Source organism: Mirounga angustirostris, unplaced genomic scaffold, assembly GCF_029215605.1.
Source record: "Mirounga angustirostris isolate CCGP_5_RB_7025 unplaced genomic scaffold, mMirAng1.0.hap1 SCAF_5, whole genome shotgun sequence".
Lineage (NCBI taxonomy): Eukaryota > Metazoa > Chordata > Mammalia > Carnivora > Phocidae > Mirounga > Mirounga angustirostris.
The window spans coordinates 27,184,874-27,203,720 of NW_026991713.1; the positions used below are offsets into that span (position 1 = coordinate 27,184,874).

Consider the following 18,847-nt stretch of genomic DNA (forward strand, 5'->3'; position numbering starts at 1 on the left):
AGAGAGCCAGATGTGGGACTCCATCCCAGGATCCTGAGATCATGACCTGAGCCGAAGGCAGACACTTCACTGACTGAGCCACCCAGGCACCCCCTCTTACCTTTTTTCCCCCCCTGGCTTCGTCTCCTCTGCTACTTTCCCAGCATCAGGCCACCATATGTTGAGTTTCCAATTCCTCTCAGCATGCTGCTTCCTCCCCCACTAGATGCTGGGGAACCTTCTCCTCTGTGGCACAGCTGGTGACCATGGGGGTAGGTGGTGTGCCTGGGAGTGGGAGATGGGCGTGAATCCTGGGGTAATTCCTTTCTAACTGTATTATGTGGCTGATCCTGTTTGCCTTTTCATCCTCACCAAGCAGAAGGCTCACACTTTGTAATCTCTCAGTGACCTCGTTAGTTCCCAAATTACATTTGGCCTCTAGAAAGATGAACACATTGTACCTTCTCTGTGGGACTCATTATTTCCATTCTGGAGACTGTCATTTATGAAATTCTGACTTTCTTTCATTTTGTATTTACACTAGGCAAAGCTAAGAATATTGTAATTGTCTGTGATGTTTTGAAAACACTTGTCACAAACCAGAGCCAAATGCTGATTAATGTTAAGTGTTTTGAAGAACCAAGCTTTTGGCTCATTAACTGGACTTGAATGGCATTACCCATCAGCTTCAAGTTCTGATAATTACTCATCAGAGATTGGTGCTAATTTAGTAATAATGGTGCTGACAAATTTGTATGTTTTCCCCACAATGAACATTATGTACATATAAAGACTGGTGTGAATGACAGACCCTGAGTTAGAAGACCTGGTCCCAAATTTGCCACAATATGACCTTGGGAATGTCAGCTAACCTTTCCCAGTCTCCATTTCCAACCTTGATGAGATGGTCTTCTATATCCTTCTTCACAAAGATTCTATGGTGTCACTATTATGTAGTTTGGTCTTGACTTGCATAATAAGCACAGATTCATTTCAGGAAAGGCACAGACATTGAGCAAAACTGACATACATGGAATATGAGCAAAGATGTCAGTTTATTTCCTTTCTTCTCTGCATCTTTTCTATATTAAGAGGGGAAGAAATGTTCCCTGTTGGGCTTGCAGGATAAGCCCTTAATCAAATGTTACATACCATCTGTTTGAGACAGTATTTGGTAAGTCAAACTTAAGTAGCTATAATCACTGTGGAATCTGAAACTGTTTCCTGTTATCCTGTCTATTTTCTGAAGCAGACGGGAGGTAGTTGGGCTTCTTTAGCTGGCACAAAACAGTAATATTCCAAGGAAGAAAGACTCTTTTTTTGAGGCTCATACTTTGAAAGTGCTTACTGAATTTGCTTTTCTGTTTCTCCCTAGATGCTCTCCCATTTATTTACACTGCTTCTTCCCCTCCCATTCTGTATCAGAGTTATCTACGCCCTCAGCATGGCTCACTGTCTTCCTCTCTATTCCATTTCTTGGCTCAAGCCTTGGGGATTTGGGCATACGTGTTGATAATTCCTACCCTGGCATTAGAAGAGGACCAGGCCCAGAGATGTCAATGTTGGCTCAAGGTTGTATTGCTGGTTCATGACAGAGGATGATAGATTGTCATAAGGATTAGTCCAGACAATGTATATTAAGTGCCTCATGGAGTATGGTCCCATGAGGTGCTCCCCAACAGGTATTAGAATCATGGAAATACAGAGCTTAGTCTGTCTGCCTGTCCTGCTGTCTATAACTATTAGCTCTGGTAATTTATTTCTCTCATTTCAAGACTATGAAAATAATTTCAAAGGCTGCCCTACTTTTCCTTCGAACATTAGACACATTTTCTTTTTTTTTTTTAAGATTTTATTTATTTGACAGAGAGAGACACAGCGAGAGAGGGAACACAAGCAGGGGGAGTGGGAGAGGGAGAAGCAGGCTTCCCGCAGAGCAGGGAGCCCGATGCGGGGCTCGATCCCAGGACCCTGAGATCATGACCTGAGCCAAAGGCAGACGCTTAACGACTGAGCCACCCAGGCGCCCCATTAGACACATTTTCTTAAAGGTCCCCTTTCTCTTCTACTGGCTGGGTAACATGTAACACACTATGTTTTTTCTATTTGAAAGGTTGGGGTTGTTCTCTGGAGCTATCAGCCATCTCCCGCACGTTGGGGAGGTGGTGACAGCCAAGCAAATGGTGGAGATCGTCTTGAATTCACCACTGGTCCAAGGCCAGGGGGTTGGGTTACTGGGATATGGGCACCCCCATATATCCAATGCCTTTTAGGATATTAAGTGTCATGTAAACACAGCTCCTTCCCTGGTGCCCCATGAGTGTCGTCACCTGTCAGAAAGCAATGCCATGGGCTGTTTACTTGATGTGGAGACAAGACACCACATCTTCCTGGAGGCTTTCAACTTCTTAAGTTCTGATCCTGGACAGCAGTGGTGCTACAATATCTATAACTACCAAAGGACACTGATGGGAGAATGTGGGATTGTTTGTAAAGATTTGGGGTCTGGATGTACCGGTTGACCAAAGGATAGAGCCGGATGGTCTGGCCTTCGGTACAGGTCTGCTGTGGGTATGGGGAAAGCCACCCTCTATGCCAGAGTCTGCTCCAAGACTGTGTCAGTTCTACTTTAAAAACCAACTGAGAAGGTGGATGCTAGGCAGACATTGCTACCCCCTCACTCCAAAGATGAGAACACTGAAGTCAAGGGTCAGGCCCAAGGTCACCCTGCAAAGTCTTCCTGGAGGCAGAAATGGAATCTGAGCCTCAACTCGGGAGCTAGCTCTCACTGCTGCTGCAGTTACATGGTGAGGCATTTAAACCTGAGAGCCAAGTTCTGGGTTTAGATTACGCCTTTCTGTTCTTTAACTTGGCCTTCCACTGCTGGGTCAGAGCAGCTCCTTGTTCTGTCCTGTTGGTTTTTTCTTAGACCGAAGAGTTACCATACTTCCTGGTCCTGCCTCCAGTAGGAAAGGCTGGGACCTGAGACCAATGTGTGGGTCATACTCCACTCAAGGGATTGCTCCAAACTGTGAGAGCAAGGAGTTGGAGTCTTTGTCTTTTAACCTTATCAAACAGAACTGGTCTTCAATTCATGATTTGTAATAACAGAGGTGATTCAGACAACCATTCCCTGTCATGGGTCCCTGCTGGGGAGGCAGCAAGAGGCTAGGACCTAAACTTTGAGGGCTGAATGTACTGATTGGAATCCAGACTCTGTTGTTTTTTGGCTATGTGACCTTAGGCAAGCACCTTAACCTCTCTGTAGCTCAACTTCCTGGTCTGTAAAATGAGTAAAAAGAATTCCTTAGGATGACATCATCTTTGCAAAGTCCCTGTTACATAAAGAATATTCAGGAAATATTGGCTTCTTCACTCCTCCTCACACCACACACATGTTGAATACAGTAGTCATATTTTGAAGATCACATTCAAAGAATAAATGTCATGCCTAGTAAGCTAAGTGACTCAAGAGCTAGCAAAAATTAGGTCTTTGAGGTTAGTAGCTATGCCACAATCCAAGTATAGATTTCCTGTTAATGGGCTTTAAATATATTAATGAAAGAATGTTTGTGCTCCTTGGATGGAAGCACAGTACAATATTTTGTGCCACCAGTGTCCATGAGGAAGCGTTGAGACAAATGTATCCCTATAAGTTCTGCATTGCAAATGAATGGAACTGTCATTCTTCTTACACCACGGGGTATTTGATCCAAAGGGGGGGGGGGGAAGCTCTTTATATGAAAACATGAGATGTATGCCACATCCTGCAATTTTAATTAGGGATAACTTAAAGTGAAGTGCAGCTTTTTACATAAGGGTTGTACGATAAAGGAGGAAGCAATTTAAAAATAATTAACCACAGGATAGATTTTTTACTTGTAAATGTAATCAGTTTGAAATGATGACTGCCAATACTTTTTAAAATTTTGAGCCATTGCAGTTTGCTATATTTCTCTTTGTTTTCATCCCCAAATCAAAAAGCAGATCTGTCCTCCCCACTTTATGGACCACTATATACATTTCATGAAAATCCCTCTATTTGTAGTACACTTAGATCGGCAGTGGGCAAGAGGAGCAGATACAAAGCTACGTGGCATAGTCTTGCCCTCAAAGAATTTACACCCTGGTCCATCTTCAGATGGGTAATAGCCCCAGTAAACCCGGCAGAATCACCAAAGGAAAGTAGGCTGTTCTCTCTCTGTCTCTGTTTGAATGAGAAGCCAGCTAATGTTCAACCTAAAATTGAATCCTAGATTATTCAAAATAACTAGTTTTTTCTCCCAAAAGTCAGAAAAGAAATAAAAGTGTTAATCAGTAGTATTTTTAAAGTTGTATATTAAGAAAAAGTAGCTTAAATTCTAAATCATATATATACATATACGTATATACATTCAAGCAGAAAGCCTAGTAAATTTTCATATCTTTATCTACTGGAGAAGTAGGACTACCCTTGTGTGCTATACATTCCAAGTTCTCATTGGTATACTGGTAGGCACAATGCCCTTCTAGGTCTGGATGTGGAAGGTGATATGTGCCCACCAACTATGTTAATGGGTATATTAAATATCATCTGGGTATATACAAAAGTAACAGGTGTTCCTTCTAGCCATGCTTCCCAGCTATGTTAATAAAATATTTCGTAAGATAGGAAAAGGATGTTCCCAATGTGCTAGGAACAGGGCATGAACTCCAAACTGTACTTCTTTTATTTATTTACTTATTCACTCAGTCATTTATTTATTCACTCATTCAACCAAGATGTATATAATACTCACTCTATTCCAAGCCCTATTAGAGATCATGTGATACCATAGCCATTTTAGATGGACAGTTTAAGCAAGAGTCTTTGCCCTGTGGTCCATAGATTTTCAGTGGGTCTGAGGTTAGACTTTAGGGGATCAAGAAATCTCCTGAAATTAAATGCAATCATTGGTCTAAATTTTTGTCAAGAATTTTTTCTGAGACAAGGACCCATATCTTTCATCAGATTATCAAAAGGATCAAGATCCCAAAAGGTTAAGGAGCTACTGGCCTGGAAGGGAAGAAAACTCAGCCCTGGCTTCAATAGACGGCCACTGGCTCTATAACCCTGGCCAGAGCCCTGGTAGGAGGTCTCTCGTGTTCCCCACTCCTGTGCTCCACCATCAATGTGTCTCCACCTCTGAGTCTCTCTCTTCTTGCTCCTTTTTTTTTTTTTTAAAGATTTATTTATTTATTTATTTATTTGACAGAGACAGAGACAGCGAGAGCAGGAACACAAGCAGGGGGAGTGGGAGAGGGAGAAGCAGGCTTCCCGCTGAGCCAGGAGCCCGATGTGGGACTCGATCCCAGGACTCTGGGATCATGACCTGAGCCGAAGGCAGTCGCTTAACCAACTGAGCCACCCAGGCGCCCTCTCTTCTTGCTCCTAAGTTACTCTTTCCTTACATCTTCACTTTGAATTCCTGATAAGGGACATTTGATCAGCCCTGTAAATACCCATCATTTCTGATGGGGCAGCCTTCTTACCAGAACACCTCAAAGGTTTTTGGCTGCCCATTGACTGCTTTTGGGTCAAGCCCCAACCCATCTCTAATCAGTTATGCCAGGTTGAAGGGAGGTGTCACTGTGAACAGATCATGGCCGCTGCTCCATAAGGCCTTGTCTAGGAATCCTCCTGGGGAAGACTGTTGGTGAGGATGTTTCTGAGAAGTTAGATGCAGGTGTGACAGTCCCCGCTCTCAAGTATGGATGCATGGATTTAGGGAAATAAGTTGAACCAAGCTATCCACTAACTTGCCAGATCCCTCTTGGAATAGGTTAGTCAGATGACTGGTTGTGTTTAGGAACTGTTGTTTGGCCATGGGATACAAGAAAGCTAATTGTCCCATGCATATTTAGAACCTAAAACTCTGGCCTTATTAGTCTTAGCTCAGCCCAACTGACTGGTAATAGTGATTGTGAAAAGCACAGACACGAGCACAAATTGTCTTTATTTCTGGTCCACCATAAACTCTTGTCCCAAGTAGGTACCAGGGATCCAAAGACAAATAAGACTTGCAACCTGTCCTTGCAGAGATCACATAGGAAGGGAAGTTATATTGTTTGATATAAAGACCTGAATTGAAATGGCAATTGGCTGGGAGCCCACAGGCCAGAATTCTGGTGCTGACTCTGCCATGTATTGGTTGTGTAAGTTTGGCTCCATTATTTGAAGTCTCTGAACCATATTTATTTTAAAATGGAGATAATAAAACTCACTCTGCTTGGCTCTATGGTTGTCATAGGGACTAAATAAGGTAATACATGTGAAAATACTTTATTTTAAATTGCTAAAGCAAAACAAGGCTTTAAAAAATTATTGCTTTAGTTTGGGTATTATTGGCAGAACCGAACCATTCATTACTGGCGCCTTGCTAGTTCCTATAATTAAATACATTCTTTGTCCTCTCAAGGTCTTTGTGAATAAGTTTAAACGAAATCTGATCACATTGGAAACGTGTATTTTAGTGGTATGCATTTGGTTTCAAAGAACATCTGATAAAGGCTTTAAAAGTTTAAAAGTACAAACAATATTAAAGGCACCAGTTAAAAGTTAATGAAGCAGGGCCCATCAGCTAAGAGAACCTATTTACTGAGGGTGAGATAGTGCCTCTGTCTTTTGTAAGAATTTTCTAGCTCTCGGGGCCCCTGGGTGGCTCAGTCGTTAAGCATCTGCCTTCGGCTCAGGTCGTGGTCCCAGGGTCCTGGGATCGAGCCCCACATCGGGCTCCCTGCTCTGTGGGAAGCCTGCTTCTCCCTCTCCCACTCCTCCTGCTTGTGTTCCCTCTCTTGCTGTGTCTCTGTCAAAAAGAAAAAAAAAAAGAATTTTCTAGCTCTCAGAATTATGCTAGAAATTTCCAAACAGATTGATTGGTACAGTGCCTAAAGCCTTATTAAAGCTATACAAGACTTTCAACCATGGGCATACAAAGTTTCAGATTGATTATGATTTTAAGTGACTTATTCATGCCAAATTAAGTATATGAACAAGAGTTCCTTTTCTGATTTTAGTCTGGTAGGATGAGTCTAGGAGTTGGTCTTTCACATAGCAAAGTAACAAGGGCTTTCTTCTGAGGTCTTGATTCTCTGCATGTCTTTAGTACTGTCTGGGCCATTGAGGGCTTAAGTGGTTTATGTTCTTGAGTGTTACTGAACTGCCTCCAGACTCCCCAGTAGGACTATAAGATCCTTTGGGATTAGAATTATGCTATATTCCTGAAAGTATGACTATCACATTGACAAAGTATAAGCCATATTGAGGCAGAATTCTATACAGGTGATAGTTATCTATTTTTGCCCTCTCTGAGTTCCAGAATCTTGTTGATAATAGTCAGGTACAGTTTGCTGGATCGGGTGTCTGTACATAGCACTTAAAATGGTTCCTTAACTTTGGGTTTTATGAAACCAAGAAAAGGATATGTTGAAAATGACTGTCTGCCCATTGAATAAGGATCATACATAGTTTACTAATCATATTTAGAAACAAGGAACTAAAAAATACCCATAGTGGTGTTCACCCCTAGTTACTCTTAACTAAGAAACCGGCAGGGATATCTGGGTGGCTCAGTCGGTTAAGCGTCTGTCTTTGGCTCAGGTCATGATCCCAGGGTCCTGGGATGGAGCCCCGCATCAGCCTCCTTGCTCAACGGGGAGCCTGCAGCTCCCCCTGCTTGTGCTCACTCTGCCTCTCTCTCTGACAAATAAATAAATAAAATCTTTATTAAAAAAAAATTGGCAGAAATGTTCAACCACCATTATGGTTAAAAAAGTTGGGCTCTGGAGTCAAGCAGGCTTGTGTTTGAAGTTTAGCTCCACCACTAATTAGCTGTGACCTTGGTCAACTTACTTAATTCTTCTAAGGCAGTTTTGCCATTAGTAAAATGGGGATGATAATAGTATGTCCTTGATAGGGGCTGTTGGGAAGATTATGAAGTGATATATGCTGGGTGCCTGGGTGGCTCAGTTGGTTAAGCAACTGTCTTCAGCTCAGGTCATGATCCTAGGGTCCTGGGATCAAGTCCCACATCAGGCTCCCCGCTCGTCTTCCTCTGCTTCTGCCCGCTGCACCCCCTGCTTGTGTGTGTGTGTGTGCTCTCTCTCTCTGTGTCTAATAAATAAATAAGATCTTAAAAAAAAAAAAAGAAAGAAACCATTGACATGGTTTTCCACGGGGGCTATTAAAAAAAAAAAATGAAGTGATATATCCTAAAATACTCAGCAGAGTGCCTGGCACATGAGACGTGATCAAGGCCTGGTACGTCATTCCCGTTAGCTAAGGGATTAGCCTTCGCACTGCTCTAGGCTGCAGCCCATTTAATGTGCCCCTAATTGTCCTTCTCTCAATTTGTGCTGGGTCTTCTGCTCTTGCTTCTTGCCCCAGATTGTACTTCCCTCTGTTTTTGAAAACCCTGACAGTGGCTGCCTAGTGAAGGTTCCTGTCTCTATCCTGAGAGTCAAGCCTGTCTCAGCTATTGGCTATATGCAGGGTCAGCATGAGCGTGCAAGTCGTAGCAACTGGAAGAAGGTTTAAGCCCCTGTCGGCCAAAAGGACTCACTTTCCACTGGGAATGAAACTGAAAACAGATTTCCTGTCATCTCAGGGCTCATGATGCATAGCACCATTAAACAGCCCAGCAGCAGAAGCTCTGGACATTATAGTTTAATCACTTCATGCCCAAAGCCATATGGCAGAAGGCAACTTAACTCTGGATACTGAAAGTGCTCCATTAAATGACTGCCTTTTAATTTAACAATCATTAGCAGTACATAGATGCTGACTTCAAGTATGGGCTTAAGGGTGAGGTGAAATCTGGAATGCTTTTTGAAGCTCTTTACTTTGGAGGTAGGCCTCTGCTTCAGTTGACATCTTAGTGTGCTTTTTGGCATTAAGGATCATTTACTTCATAAAAACAGTGGTTTCTGATTGGGCTGGGCTACCAGTACTGCAGCTAGATATCAGAATTCCACTGTGGGCCCTGAGGTTTATCCCAGACCTGGCTAGTTTGGCCAGGGGGAATGTTAAGAGAGGGAATGTGAGTCATTCCAGGTAAGCTTCTAATAGGTTGCTACAGCTCTGCTGTGGGAAAAGCCTAATCCCTGGGAACATGGTATCTTACCTACACCTGTTAACTAGAGGAAAGTGGAACTCTCTATGAATTGATTGCCTGCTCTTTGCTGAGGTTCCAGACTTCTATCAGTCTTCCCTCAGTGATCTTTCCCAGCACTGTTGGCACGCTGAGGGCTTCTATATTCAGGTCAAGGAATCATAGTTACAACTTGTCCACTAGGTTAGTGTTACGCATGAGTCAGTTAATCAGAACCCTCAAGCATGGAGGAATGATGATAGTCACTGACAATCTGAACACAGCTTAAACATTTCATATAGTTTGTAATGTTGCCAGCTGGTTCCAAACAGTCTCACTAAACAGAGTTCCTTGAGAGTGGGGACTGCTCCGTGTTTGTACCTGCCACATCTAGCCAACGGCTGACCTATGTTTTATGAATGAGTGGATGGATGGGTGAAGCATCTGGAATGGGCTAAGGAAGTTACCTTGGTTTACATTTGGTGAAAGCGGCAGCATGGAAAGGAATAAGATGACTTGTCAGGACAATAAATATCAACAAAGCAACATGGAAGGATTAAAGGAAGGTGAAGAGAAGATAGTGAAGCCTGCAATAAGAATAAGAATTTGGTAAAACAGAAACTCACAACTAAAGATTGAGACACAGAGTTTCCTTCTAAACAAAAAATGAAGCCTATTCTTTGTATTAAAGAAATCCTCTAACGTCACCGATGGTCCTTTCTCCAGTCAAAATGCTTCTGACTGTTTCAAAGTAGTCCCTTTATTTCTATTTTGTATGTTAGCACATTTTTATCTTTTTGTGAAGGCAGTGGGCGAGAAAAATGTGCTTTCCAGAGAAAACCACACACCTTTCCTCATTTGTTCATTAAAAGCAGGATTTCCAAAGTCACATATCGAGACCACCCCATGATAGATTTCCCTGGAAGCAAGTGTGCCAATGAAGGAGTAAGGTGAATTCAGTCCTTGAGCCTCACAAGCTCTAAAGTTCCTATAAATATTTCACTACACTATAAAATCCCTGTGTTTCCCTAGGATGGAGGATAGCATAAATTTACTCTTTGCTTTCAGCAGCTCCTCTAAGAACATAAGAGGAATTAAGCCTCAATACCTTGGTGGTGGCTACTGAAGATTGAGTTTCAAACCATCAATTACTCCCAGCCCCACCTGACAAGTATTAAGTGAAGCCATCATGCAAAGTTATAATTAGAGATTGAAAATGCTGACCAGGAAGCTCACAGGGCCTTTCAAAATGCTCCCGGGAGCTTGCCCAATTTCAAAAGGCTATTGGGAGAACATAATTAAAGTCAACAGGGGGAAAAAAACACCTCTAAGAATTTTCGATGGGGAGAGGGAGGGAGGCAGAAGTAATTTTTTTTTTTTTAAAGATTTTATTTATTTGACAGAGACACAGCAAGAGAGGGAACAGAAGCAGGGGAAGTGGGAGAGGGAGAAGCAGGCTTCCTGCTGCGCAGGGAGCCCGATGTGGGGCTCGATCCCAGAATTCTGGGATCATGACCTGAGCCGAAGGCAGACGCCCAATGACTGAGCCACCCAGGCGCCCCAAGGCAGAAGTAATTTTGGTTAGAAGCTTGTCCCCCGGCTTTTCCGTGAGACCGTCAATGAAAACTACTACAGCATCAGGTTGAATGATGTGCAGGTTCTTTCTGTATCAGACCTTTAAGGATGCAGAGTCAAGAAGCTGAATTCTACCGAGCGGAAGAGCTGAAGACCAGTGCCCATATGGGATTTGTTTCATGGTAAGAAGAGTTAGAGAGCAGGGCCCAAGCACATGCCGAAGTACTTGGGGAAAATTTGCTACAACTTAATGACATGGTATGGTTTTCATTTCTCTCACCCTGAATGAGAGGCCTGTGACTTTCAGCACATTAGGTCTCTAATGTGACACACAAAGGCTTCTTATACAGGACCGACTGTGTGCGAGGTACCACAACGGCCTGGGGACACAAAGCCTGGCCTTGCTCTCAAGGACTCACAATCTAATGGGAGCAGAAAGACACGGAAAAGTGAGATGAATGTCAGGTGATTGGGATCGGAGGAGAGGGACAGGTACAGGGAAGTAAAAAGAGATGTTTCTGTTTCTGTGGGAAGCGGCTGGCTGTTGGGGGTGTCCAAGGCGGCAGCGCGGGTTGGGACAGGAGTTCCTGATCTGGATGGTGAGGTTAAGCGGAGAGAAAGCATGTGAAGACACTGAAAAGGAAAATGGCTTCCCCTTAGTTTTACCCCCTTTCCCTTTATGTGGAGCTCTCTAGTGGTAGTGGCAAAAAGCCAGGAAAGCTTAAATAACGGACTTCTATAAGGTACATTTGCTGACCACGGTGACGGCGAACAATTTGGTCTGTTTAAAGCAAGACATATGACATCTCTCCGGTGCAATGCTGGAGGGGAGAAAAGCCAAAGCCAATGTAAAGCTCTTGACTTTACACGTTGGGGTTTACAGTGGGGAACAATTGGCAACAAGATTTTCAAAAGGTGAACTCTATGAAAGTAACACCATCAGAACGAACCTGAAATAACACACTAGGCCCATGTAGCCCTTACCCTTCCTGCAAGAGGCCTAATCCATTTAGAGCACAGGGCCAGGATTTGGAGTGTTTCCTATAGAGCCCTGTTGGGAAGAACAGTAGCACTCAGTGGAGGAAGAGTGTAGTGATCAATTAATGATGTCTGCCAGGGGTATGGGAAGGGGTGGGAAATATAAAGGTCTCGAAAGATGCATACTCCATGGTATGCAGCTATGTCTGCGATGTCACTGTGGCATATAAAGCTAAAATTCATTCAATTGTAACTCCTCTAGCATGAGATAATCGTGGTTTTGGTGACATATGTAGAGAATTTTCACAGACTTTACCAATACTTTCTACCTATGACAGACACCCTTTGGTAGATATTAATAGTCTTGGGTTTAGACAGATATACTGGGGGTGGAGGGAGAAAATTTTGACTTTGTCGGTTTGGGTATAATTTATAACAAAAGAAACTATATTAAAAACAAAGACAGTTAATTGTCAAAACTCATCACTTCCGGGTGCATGGGTGGTTCAGTTGGTTACTCGACTGCCTTAGGCTCAGGTCATGATCCTGGAGTCCTGGGATCGAGTCCCGCATCGGGCTCCCTACTCAGCGGGGAGTCTGCTTCTCCCTCTGACACTCCTCCCCCTCATGCTCTCTGTCTCTCATTCTCTCTCTCTCAAATAAATAAATAAAATCTTAAAAAACCAAAAAACCAAAAAAAAAAAAACCCCTCATCACTTCCTAAATCATTTTCCTACATTTTACTGTTAGTGCTACTCGTGAAGTTATGTCTATTTACTGTGTTTAGTGACATCATGTTGGTGGCTTGAAATCAGCCATGGTGGCAGTATTTATACCACCCAAACCGACAAAGTCAAAATTTTCTCCCTCCACCCCCAGCCAGTTGTGAAACATTTTTCTGCACAACACTGTATATAAACATTGAATAGGAAGAATAGCACTGTCACTAGTCATTGAAGGGTAAGATTACCTCCGGTTAGGGAGCCAGGTAAATGAATATTTTAAGTTGGCTCTGAAGCAAACTTACTTTTAGTGGGTCAGGACCACCCTTGGGGATGTTTAGAACCAGGACACATCACAGAATGCCCACATGTCCTCTAATGTTTCTATACAGGTGAAATCAGGTTAACATGAATATTAAGAGCCTCTTTGAAGGTGGAACAAAGTAAATGAAAAAAGTAACAGTTAGCCTAGGGGGATGGGTATGTGTGTGGGAGGATGTGAGGTGCCTGGAGCCATCTTGCTCACTCTGGCCTCGGGGTCATGAGACAGTTGAATAAGTGGGATGATGACCAGTTAAGGAGTTGAAGGCTTTTCTGTGCCGAAGACCCAGGGACAAGGTGTTCCTTTGATCTTGCTGTGTAGCTGTAAGAGAAAAAAAGAAATTGAAATTAAAAAAAAAAAAAAAAGGTAGGCTAATAGAGAGGGTGTGTTTAGGAGGTTCCTGGAAGTGGGGGAGGGACAGTCTTTGAACTAGCACCTGGATCATTGTTCTTTTCTGCCCCAAATCTTTGCATACCTCTTAAAAGCCTCTTGGGAGAGAACAGGGACAGTTACATGTTTTTTTTAGGGTTTTTTTTTTTTTTTTATTCATTTGAGAGAGAGACAGAGAGAGCACAAGTAGGGGGAGAGGCAGAGGGAGAGGGAGAAGCAGGCTCTCCAATGAGCTGGGAGCCTGATGCGGGGCTCGATCCCAGGACCTGGAGATCATGAAACGAGCCAAAGGCAAACGCTCAACTAACTGAGCCACCCAGGCGCCCCCAGTTACAGGTTTTAATCAAAGGAAATTTTTCTTGATGTAAAAAAAAAAAGGCTTAAGAAAAAAATAAAGAGCAATAATGGCAGGAATAAGGTGACAATTGTAAGCCTTAAGGAGTTTTGGAAAACTGAAAAAAAAAAAAAAAAGCTTAAAGTTTAATAACTGGCCAAGGAGTAGGCCAGTGTGAGGCGTAGCCTTGGGAGGACCATCATGGAGCATAAGGAGGGGGAGACAGAGGAAGAGGAAGACTCCAAGAGCACAGATAAGATCCATATGTCACTTGGGGCTAGAGCTGATGTCAAGTGAGGAGAAGCTGTTGATTGCATGAGATCCTCATCTGAAGAATACAGGTACCCTATTTCATCAATGCCGAAGAGCCCATTTTCTTACAATTCAACAACTTTGAAATCAGGGTGCATCAGACAATTGATGGTATCAAAATCACTGTTGGTCAATGACAGACATGATGATGGTTGTGGTACATATGGAAACTTGGCAAAGATGTTCATATCCTGGTCCTGTGTTGTTTAATAAATACCTATTTGTAGCAAATAAATTTAACATAACAAAAGATGAAGCTTTCTAATAAGAAAATGTGGTGGCATGCATCTTCTTTTTAATAAGAAAACGTGGTGGCATGCTCTAATTGTGTTATTTTTCTCCAGGACACATTAAATGATGGTGTATCTTATGATCAGGGGTACCTTACATTCAGTAAAATACAGGTTAATTTATCTAAATTAACTGTTTATAAATCTGGGTCCCGTTTACACACAATTTTCAGGCTTCTCATTGAACACCTTTCTTGAACCAGAAATGTGTGAGTCAGCTTGATCAAAATGATCACCCAGGGGCGCCTGGGTGGCTCAGTTGGTTGGGCGACTGCCTTTGGCTCAGGTCATGATCCTGGAGTCCCAGGATCGAGTCCCGCGTCAGGCTCCCTGCTCAGCAGGGAGTCTCCTTCTCCCTCTGACCCTCCACCCTCTCATGCTCTCTGTCATTCTCTCTCTCTCAATAAATAAATAAAAATCTTTAAAAAAAAAAATGATCACCCAGAAGTCACTATTCTGTGTTCAGAATTGGCCAACCATTTACTAAATTTGGCTGTTCATTTACAATGATGCATGTCCAAACAGGGACTGTTTTGGCTTGGTACTACTGGATACTAAAGGCTATAATTACATATAGATAGGTGAGTTTTGGGGCTTTTTTCTTAGCATCAAAGAATTGAGCCCCTGTATCATCTGTCCTCTTTGTGGCGGTGAGCTGCCAGTCATTCTATCAGACAATGTGCTCCTCCAATGTAGCACGCAGCTAGGAGAAATCACCTTCATCTGGTACCTTCTCTGAAATGGCTCCGCAATAAAGAATGGTATGCATAAAGGTCATCAGAAAGTGACAACTGTGTTTGGGAGATTGTGGGTCCATCGTTTGTCTGGAGTGAATCGGGTTTGTGTGGGAGAAGGGTTACAAAAGGTAAAGAGTTCGATTACTACTATGTACGGGGATAGGACAGAATCAAAGCATGCAGGGTGTGTGGACATTCACATACAAATCAACATACAGAGAATCTTTTGTTAAGTAGAATAAGCAGGCTAATGAGGGAATAGGAAGCTGCTAGTGATGCAAAATTCTTGGCAATCTTTGTCAAAACTGAGGGCTTCTAGTCCAGGTACAAAGTTGTGGGGCATAATCCATTTCACAGCGGTGGCCTGTTTTATTTTTCAGACTGGATTGGAGAGAGGAGGTGGGAAACCTATCCCCTGATGGCACAGCAGAGACAGAGGTAAGAAGAAGGGGATCCAGCTCATTTATTTCCCTTTCATTAAGCCCCTGAAAAAATGAAGACTAAGGATTTAATTGCCCTGTTTGCTTCTATCTCTAGAAAAGCTGAATTAGTAATTGCATTAACTTGTTACTAAGCTTTGCTCTTATGGGGTAATATAACTTTAACTACTGCTTCCTAATTGTAGGGTTTTCATTATTCTGAAAATCCCATTCAGCATGTGTTCCATTTTCACTTTTATGAATTGCTTTGTGGGAAAACGGGGGCCGTGTCTTTGAAAACCCAAGCTGAGTTGAAGCTGTCTTGTCCCCAAGACATCACCTCCTGTGAAAAGTAGGGCGCCACTGTGATTTTTATCCTCCTTTGATAAATAATGCTGTTGTCAAAGACCATATGCTCTGTCACACGTTGGAGTTCGGTGGCACTGCTCAACAGAAGATAATTCCATCAAGTCAGTGATGGTTTTTATTGGGTGGTGGTAATGGCAGAAGTAATGATAGTTATTCAAATCCTGCTGCAAATGGCCTTGGGCCTTCAGACCACAGTTAACTCAGGGTATGTCAAGGACAGTTCATTCCCAAAAGCTGTCTGGAAGGGATTGCCCATTATTCCTTGTTCTTTCCAAAGAGAGCTTTGCATTTGATGATCGCAGAGCCAGCAGAAGGCAGCAGTAGGCCTTGGATCTTCACCATCTCTTGCATCTACTTTATGGTGGTTTTGATACTTCCAGAAGATCTTCCTTAGGGGAGAATCAAAGTGGAATCATACAAAACTGAGTTCATTCATGGGAAGGTAGTAGGAAATATCCTTGGGATATTCTGTTCTGATTCAACGAATAAAAAACTTTACTGTAGCTGGATGCATACACGACGCTAAAAGCTATGAGGGATTTGGAGGATAGAATGGTCACGGTTCTATGGGAGCTATTCTCTGGGGAAGGAGGCCTCTATTCACAAGGAACTCTGTAATGCATGGCAACGTGTGATATGTATGCGTTGACAGGGAACTGGACTGGTGAGGGGGATGTCAATTGGTTCAGACTACAATGATTTGAGAAGATATACCTGGGGCATAGGGGGAAAAGGATGTGTGTTAAATTTTTCTGCAAATTCCACAAAGGTGACCTGAACAAATCATTTAATCTGTCAGTTTTATCATCTTTGGAAGGGGAGGATCTATCTGAAAGATTATTGATAGAGCAAAGAACACTCAATACATCTCATTGAAAATCTGAGATTTTAACAAAGCCCTGAATTCTAGGTATGACTAGACAGGCAGAAGTGGGAGGAAAAGGAACTGCAGGTGGAGGGGACTGCATGAATAAGGACCTGCTAGCAGGAAAGTGCTTTTCTGGTTGGAGCATAGAGTTTGTGTTGTGTTTTGTGTGTGTGTGTGTGTGTGTGTATTCAGGGGCTATATGCACATGCTCTTTCTTTATGAAGATAATCTCCCTTCATCCTCTTCACTTAAAACAGCCCCCTTAAAATATCAAGAAACACCCAGACGGAGGCAAGTTTTTTCTTAGGTTACATCAGAGATATTTGCACAAAGAAGGGGAAATAGATAATTTTTAACTTCTTGACTCATAGAGTCATGCTTGAATCATGACTCAGGGGCAAATTGAAAATTTATAGCTGTTAGCTTAACTAAGGGAAGATATTGTCTATAGTAGATGGTCTGAATGCCAACAAATATGTCTTTATAGTCTGGTTCCAACTCACAGAATTCTACCTGCAGGAGCACAGACACTTGTAAAAGACTGTAGGAAAACAATAAGATTTATTTATTTACTTATTTATTTGAGAGAGAGGGGAGGGGGAGCAGAAGGAGAGGGCCAAGCAGACTCCAAGCTGAGCACAAAGCCCAATGCAGGGCTGGATTCAAAACCCTGAGATCATGACCCTGAGATCCATCACGACCTGAGCCAAAATCAAGAGTCGATCATTTAACCAACTGAGCCACCCAGGGGCCCATAAAACAATACGATTTAGCATAAAAATTAGACTAAATAGAATTTAGTTAATGATATTCCCTTATACTTATCTAGTGCTTTATATTTTTATACACAGCCAGAAAATGGTAGGCTGGGATGCAGATCTAAGTAGTAAGGCCCTGGAACCTGACCTGTAGGCACTCAATTATTAAGCCAGAATATACCAATATTTGGAATTCAAAACTGAAATGAAGTCACAGCTTAGGAAACCCTTTTAACAAATTGAGTAAATTAATAATGCAAAAGCAGTATAGGGCAAATGTTCAGACTGATTAAGAATATAAAAAATGTTAATTATATATCATTTTATCTAGTCAGTAGCTAAGTACATCTACTACTTGGTTCCTAAATCTACAGCAGGTTTGGAAATTATATGCCATTTCATTTTTATTATTATCATTATGTTTCTTTTAGAGCAGGAGGGAGACAGAGAGCGCACGTGCATGAGCAGGGGAGGAGCAGAGGGGAAGGCAGAAGGAGGGGGAAGAATCTCAAGCAGACTTCATGCTCAGCAGGGAGCCTGATGAGGGGCTCATTGCAGGGCTGTATCTCATGACCCTGAGGCCACCACCTGAGCCAAAACCAAGAGTCAGCCGCTCAACTGACTGTGCCACCTACCTGCCCCTGCCATTTTAGTTTTTAAAAACACAGTCTAGGGCGCCTGGGTGGCTCAGTCGTTAAGTGTCTGCCTTCGGCTCAGGTCATGATCCCAGAATTCTGGGATCGAGCCCCACATCGGGCTCCCTGCGCTGCGGGAAGCCTGCTTCTCCCTCTCCCACCCCACTGCTTGTGTGCCCTCTCTCGCTGTGTCTCTCTCTGTCAAATGGATAAATAAAATCTTAAAAAAACAACAACAACACAGTCTATGCATTGCATTTTTGCTCATTCACATCAGCATTTCTGTTATCAGTCTGAACCAGAGTGGTCCCCACCTCTCTTTAGAACACTACTCCAGGGTTCAGTGGAGGGAGCAGAGGGAGCACTAGTGAGCACTGTCTTTGGGGTCAGACAGGCATCTGGCCATGTTATCTTCTGTTCCTGAGGATGAGACTCAGATGAGGTCTCTAGATTCTATAGCCAGTACCAACACTCAGGGATTCCTCTGGGCTTTGTATGTTTAGAGGCAGAAGAGGTGTAGTTTCCCCTTGCGAGCAAAGTTTAATCATCAACTGACATTATGCATCGTGAGTGAGCAGAGACCCCCGAGTCTCAAAAAGCATTGCACCCTCATGTATTGCACCATCTAGGACACCTCTCTGCATGTTCAAGAGTAAGCTCTCGTGAAGAGCTGATTACTCTAGAGTCCTTGGGGGAATGCAGATATAAAGCCAGCTAGAATTACAACACAGAAAAGGCACCCTCACTTTTTATTCCTTTTTGTCCCCTTATTTCCATAAATGCAAATTCTGTCAACAAATTCAGCAGCTTTGTGGTAGTTCCTGAATTATAAGAAAACTAAAAGCCATTTTTTTTGCTTCTTATAAAAGGAAATAAACAACTTGAGGGCTGTTAAACCTTTCCAGCTACATTTGTCTTCTCTTTCCAAGTAAATAAAAGTGGGTAATAATAATAAATAATAATAATAGTAATAGGTTATTGCTTATTTAGTTCTTGTGATGTGGCGGGCATGGTAGACCCATGATCTCATTTACTCCTTACTGCAACCCACC

General features: G+C 42.7%; 1 long non-coding RNA gene across 1 annotated transcript in view; it reads left to right on the forward strand.

The window, feature by feature from the left end:
* The window catches only part of LOC123841063 (uncharacterized), a 284,524-nt gene that overhangs the window by 242,552 nt on the left and 23,125 nt on the right, over window positions 1–18,847 (forward strand). The window contains exon 6 of the long non-coding RNA XR_010411398.1: window positions 15,127–15,184. This is a non-coding gene — a long non-coding RNA (uncharacterized LOC123841063). The remainder of the gene's footprint in view (window positions 1–15,126; window positions 15,185–18,847) is intronic.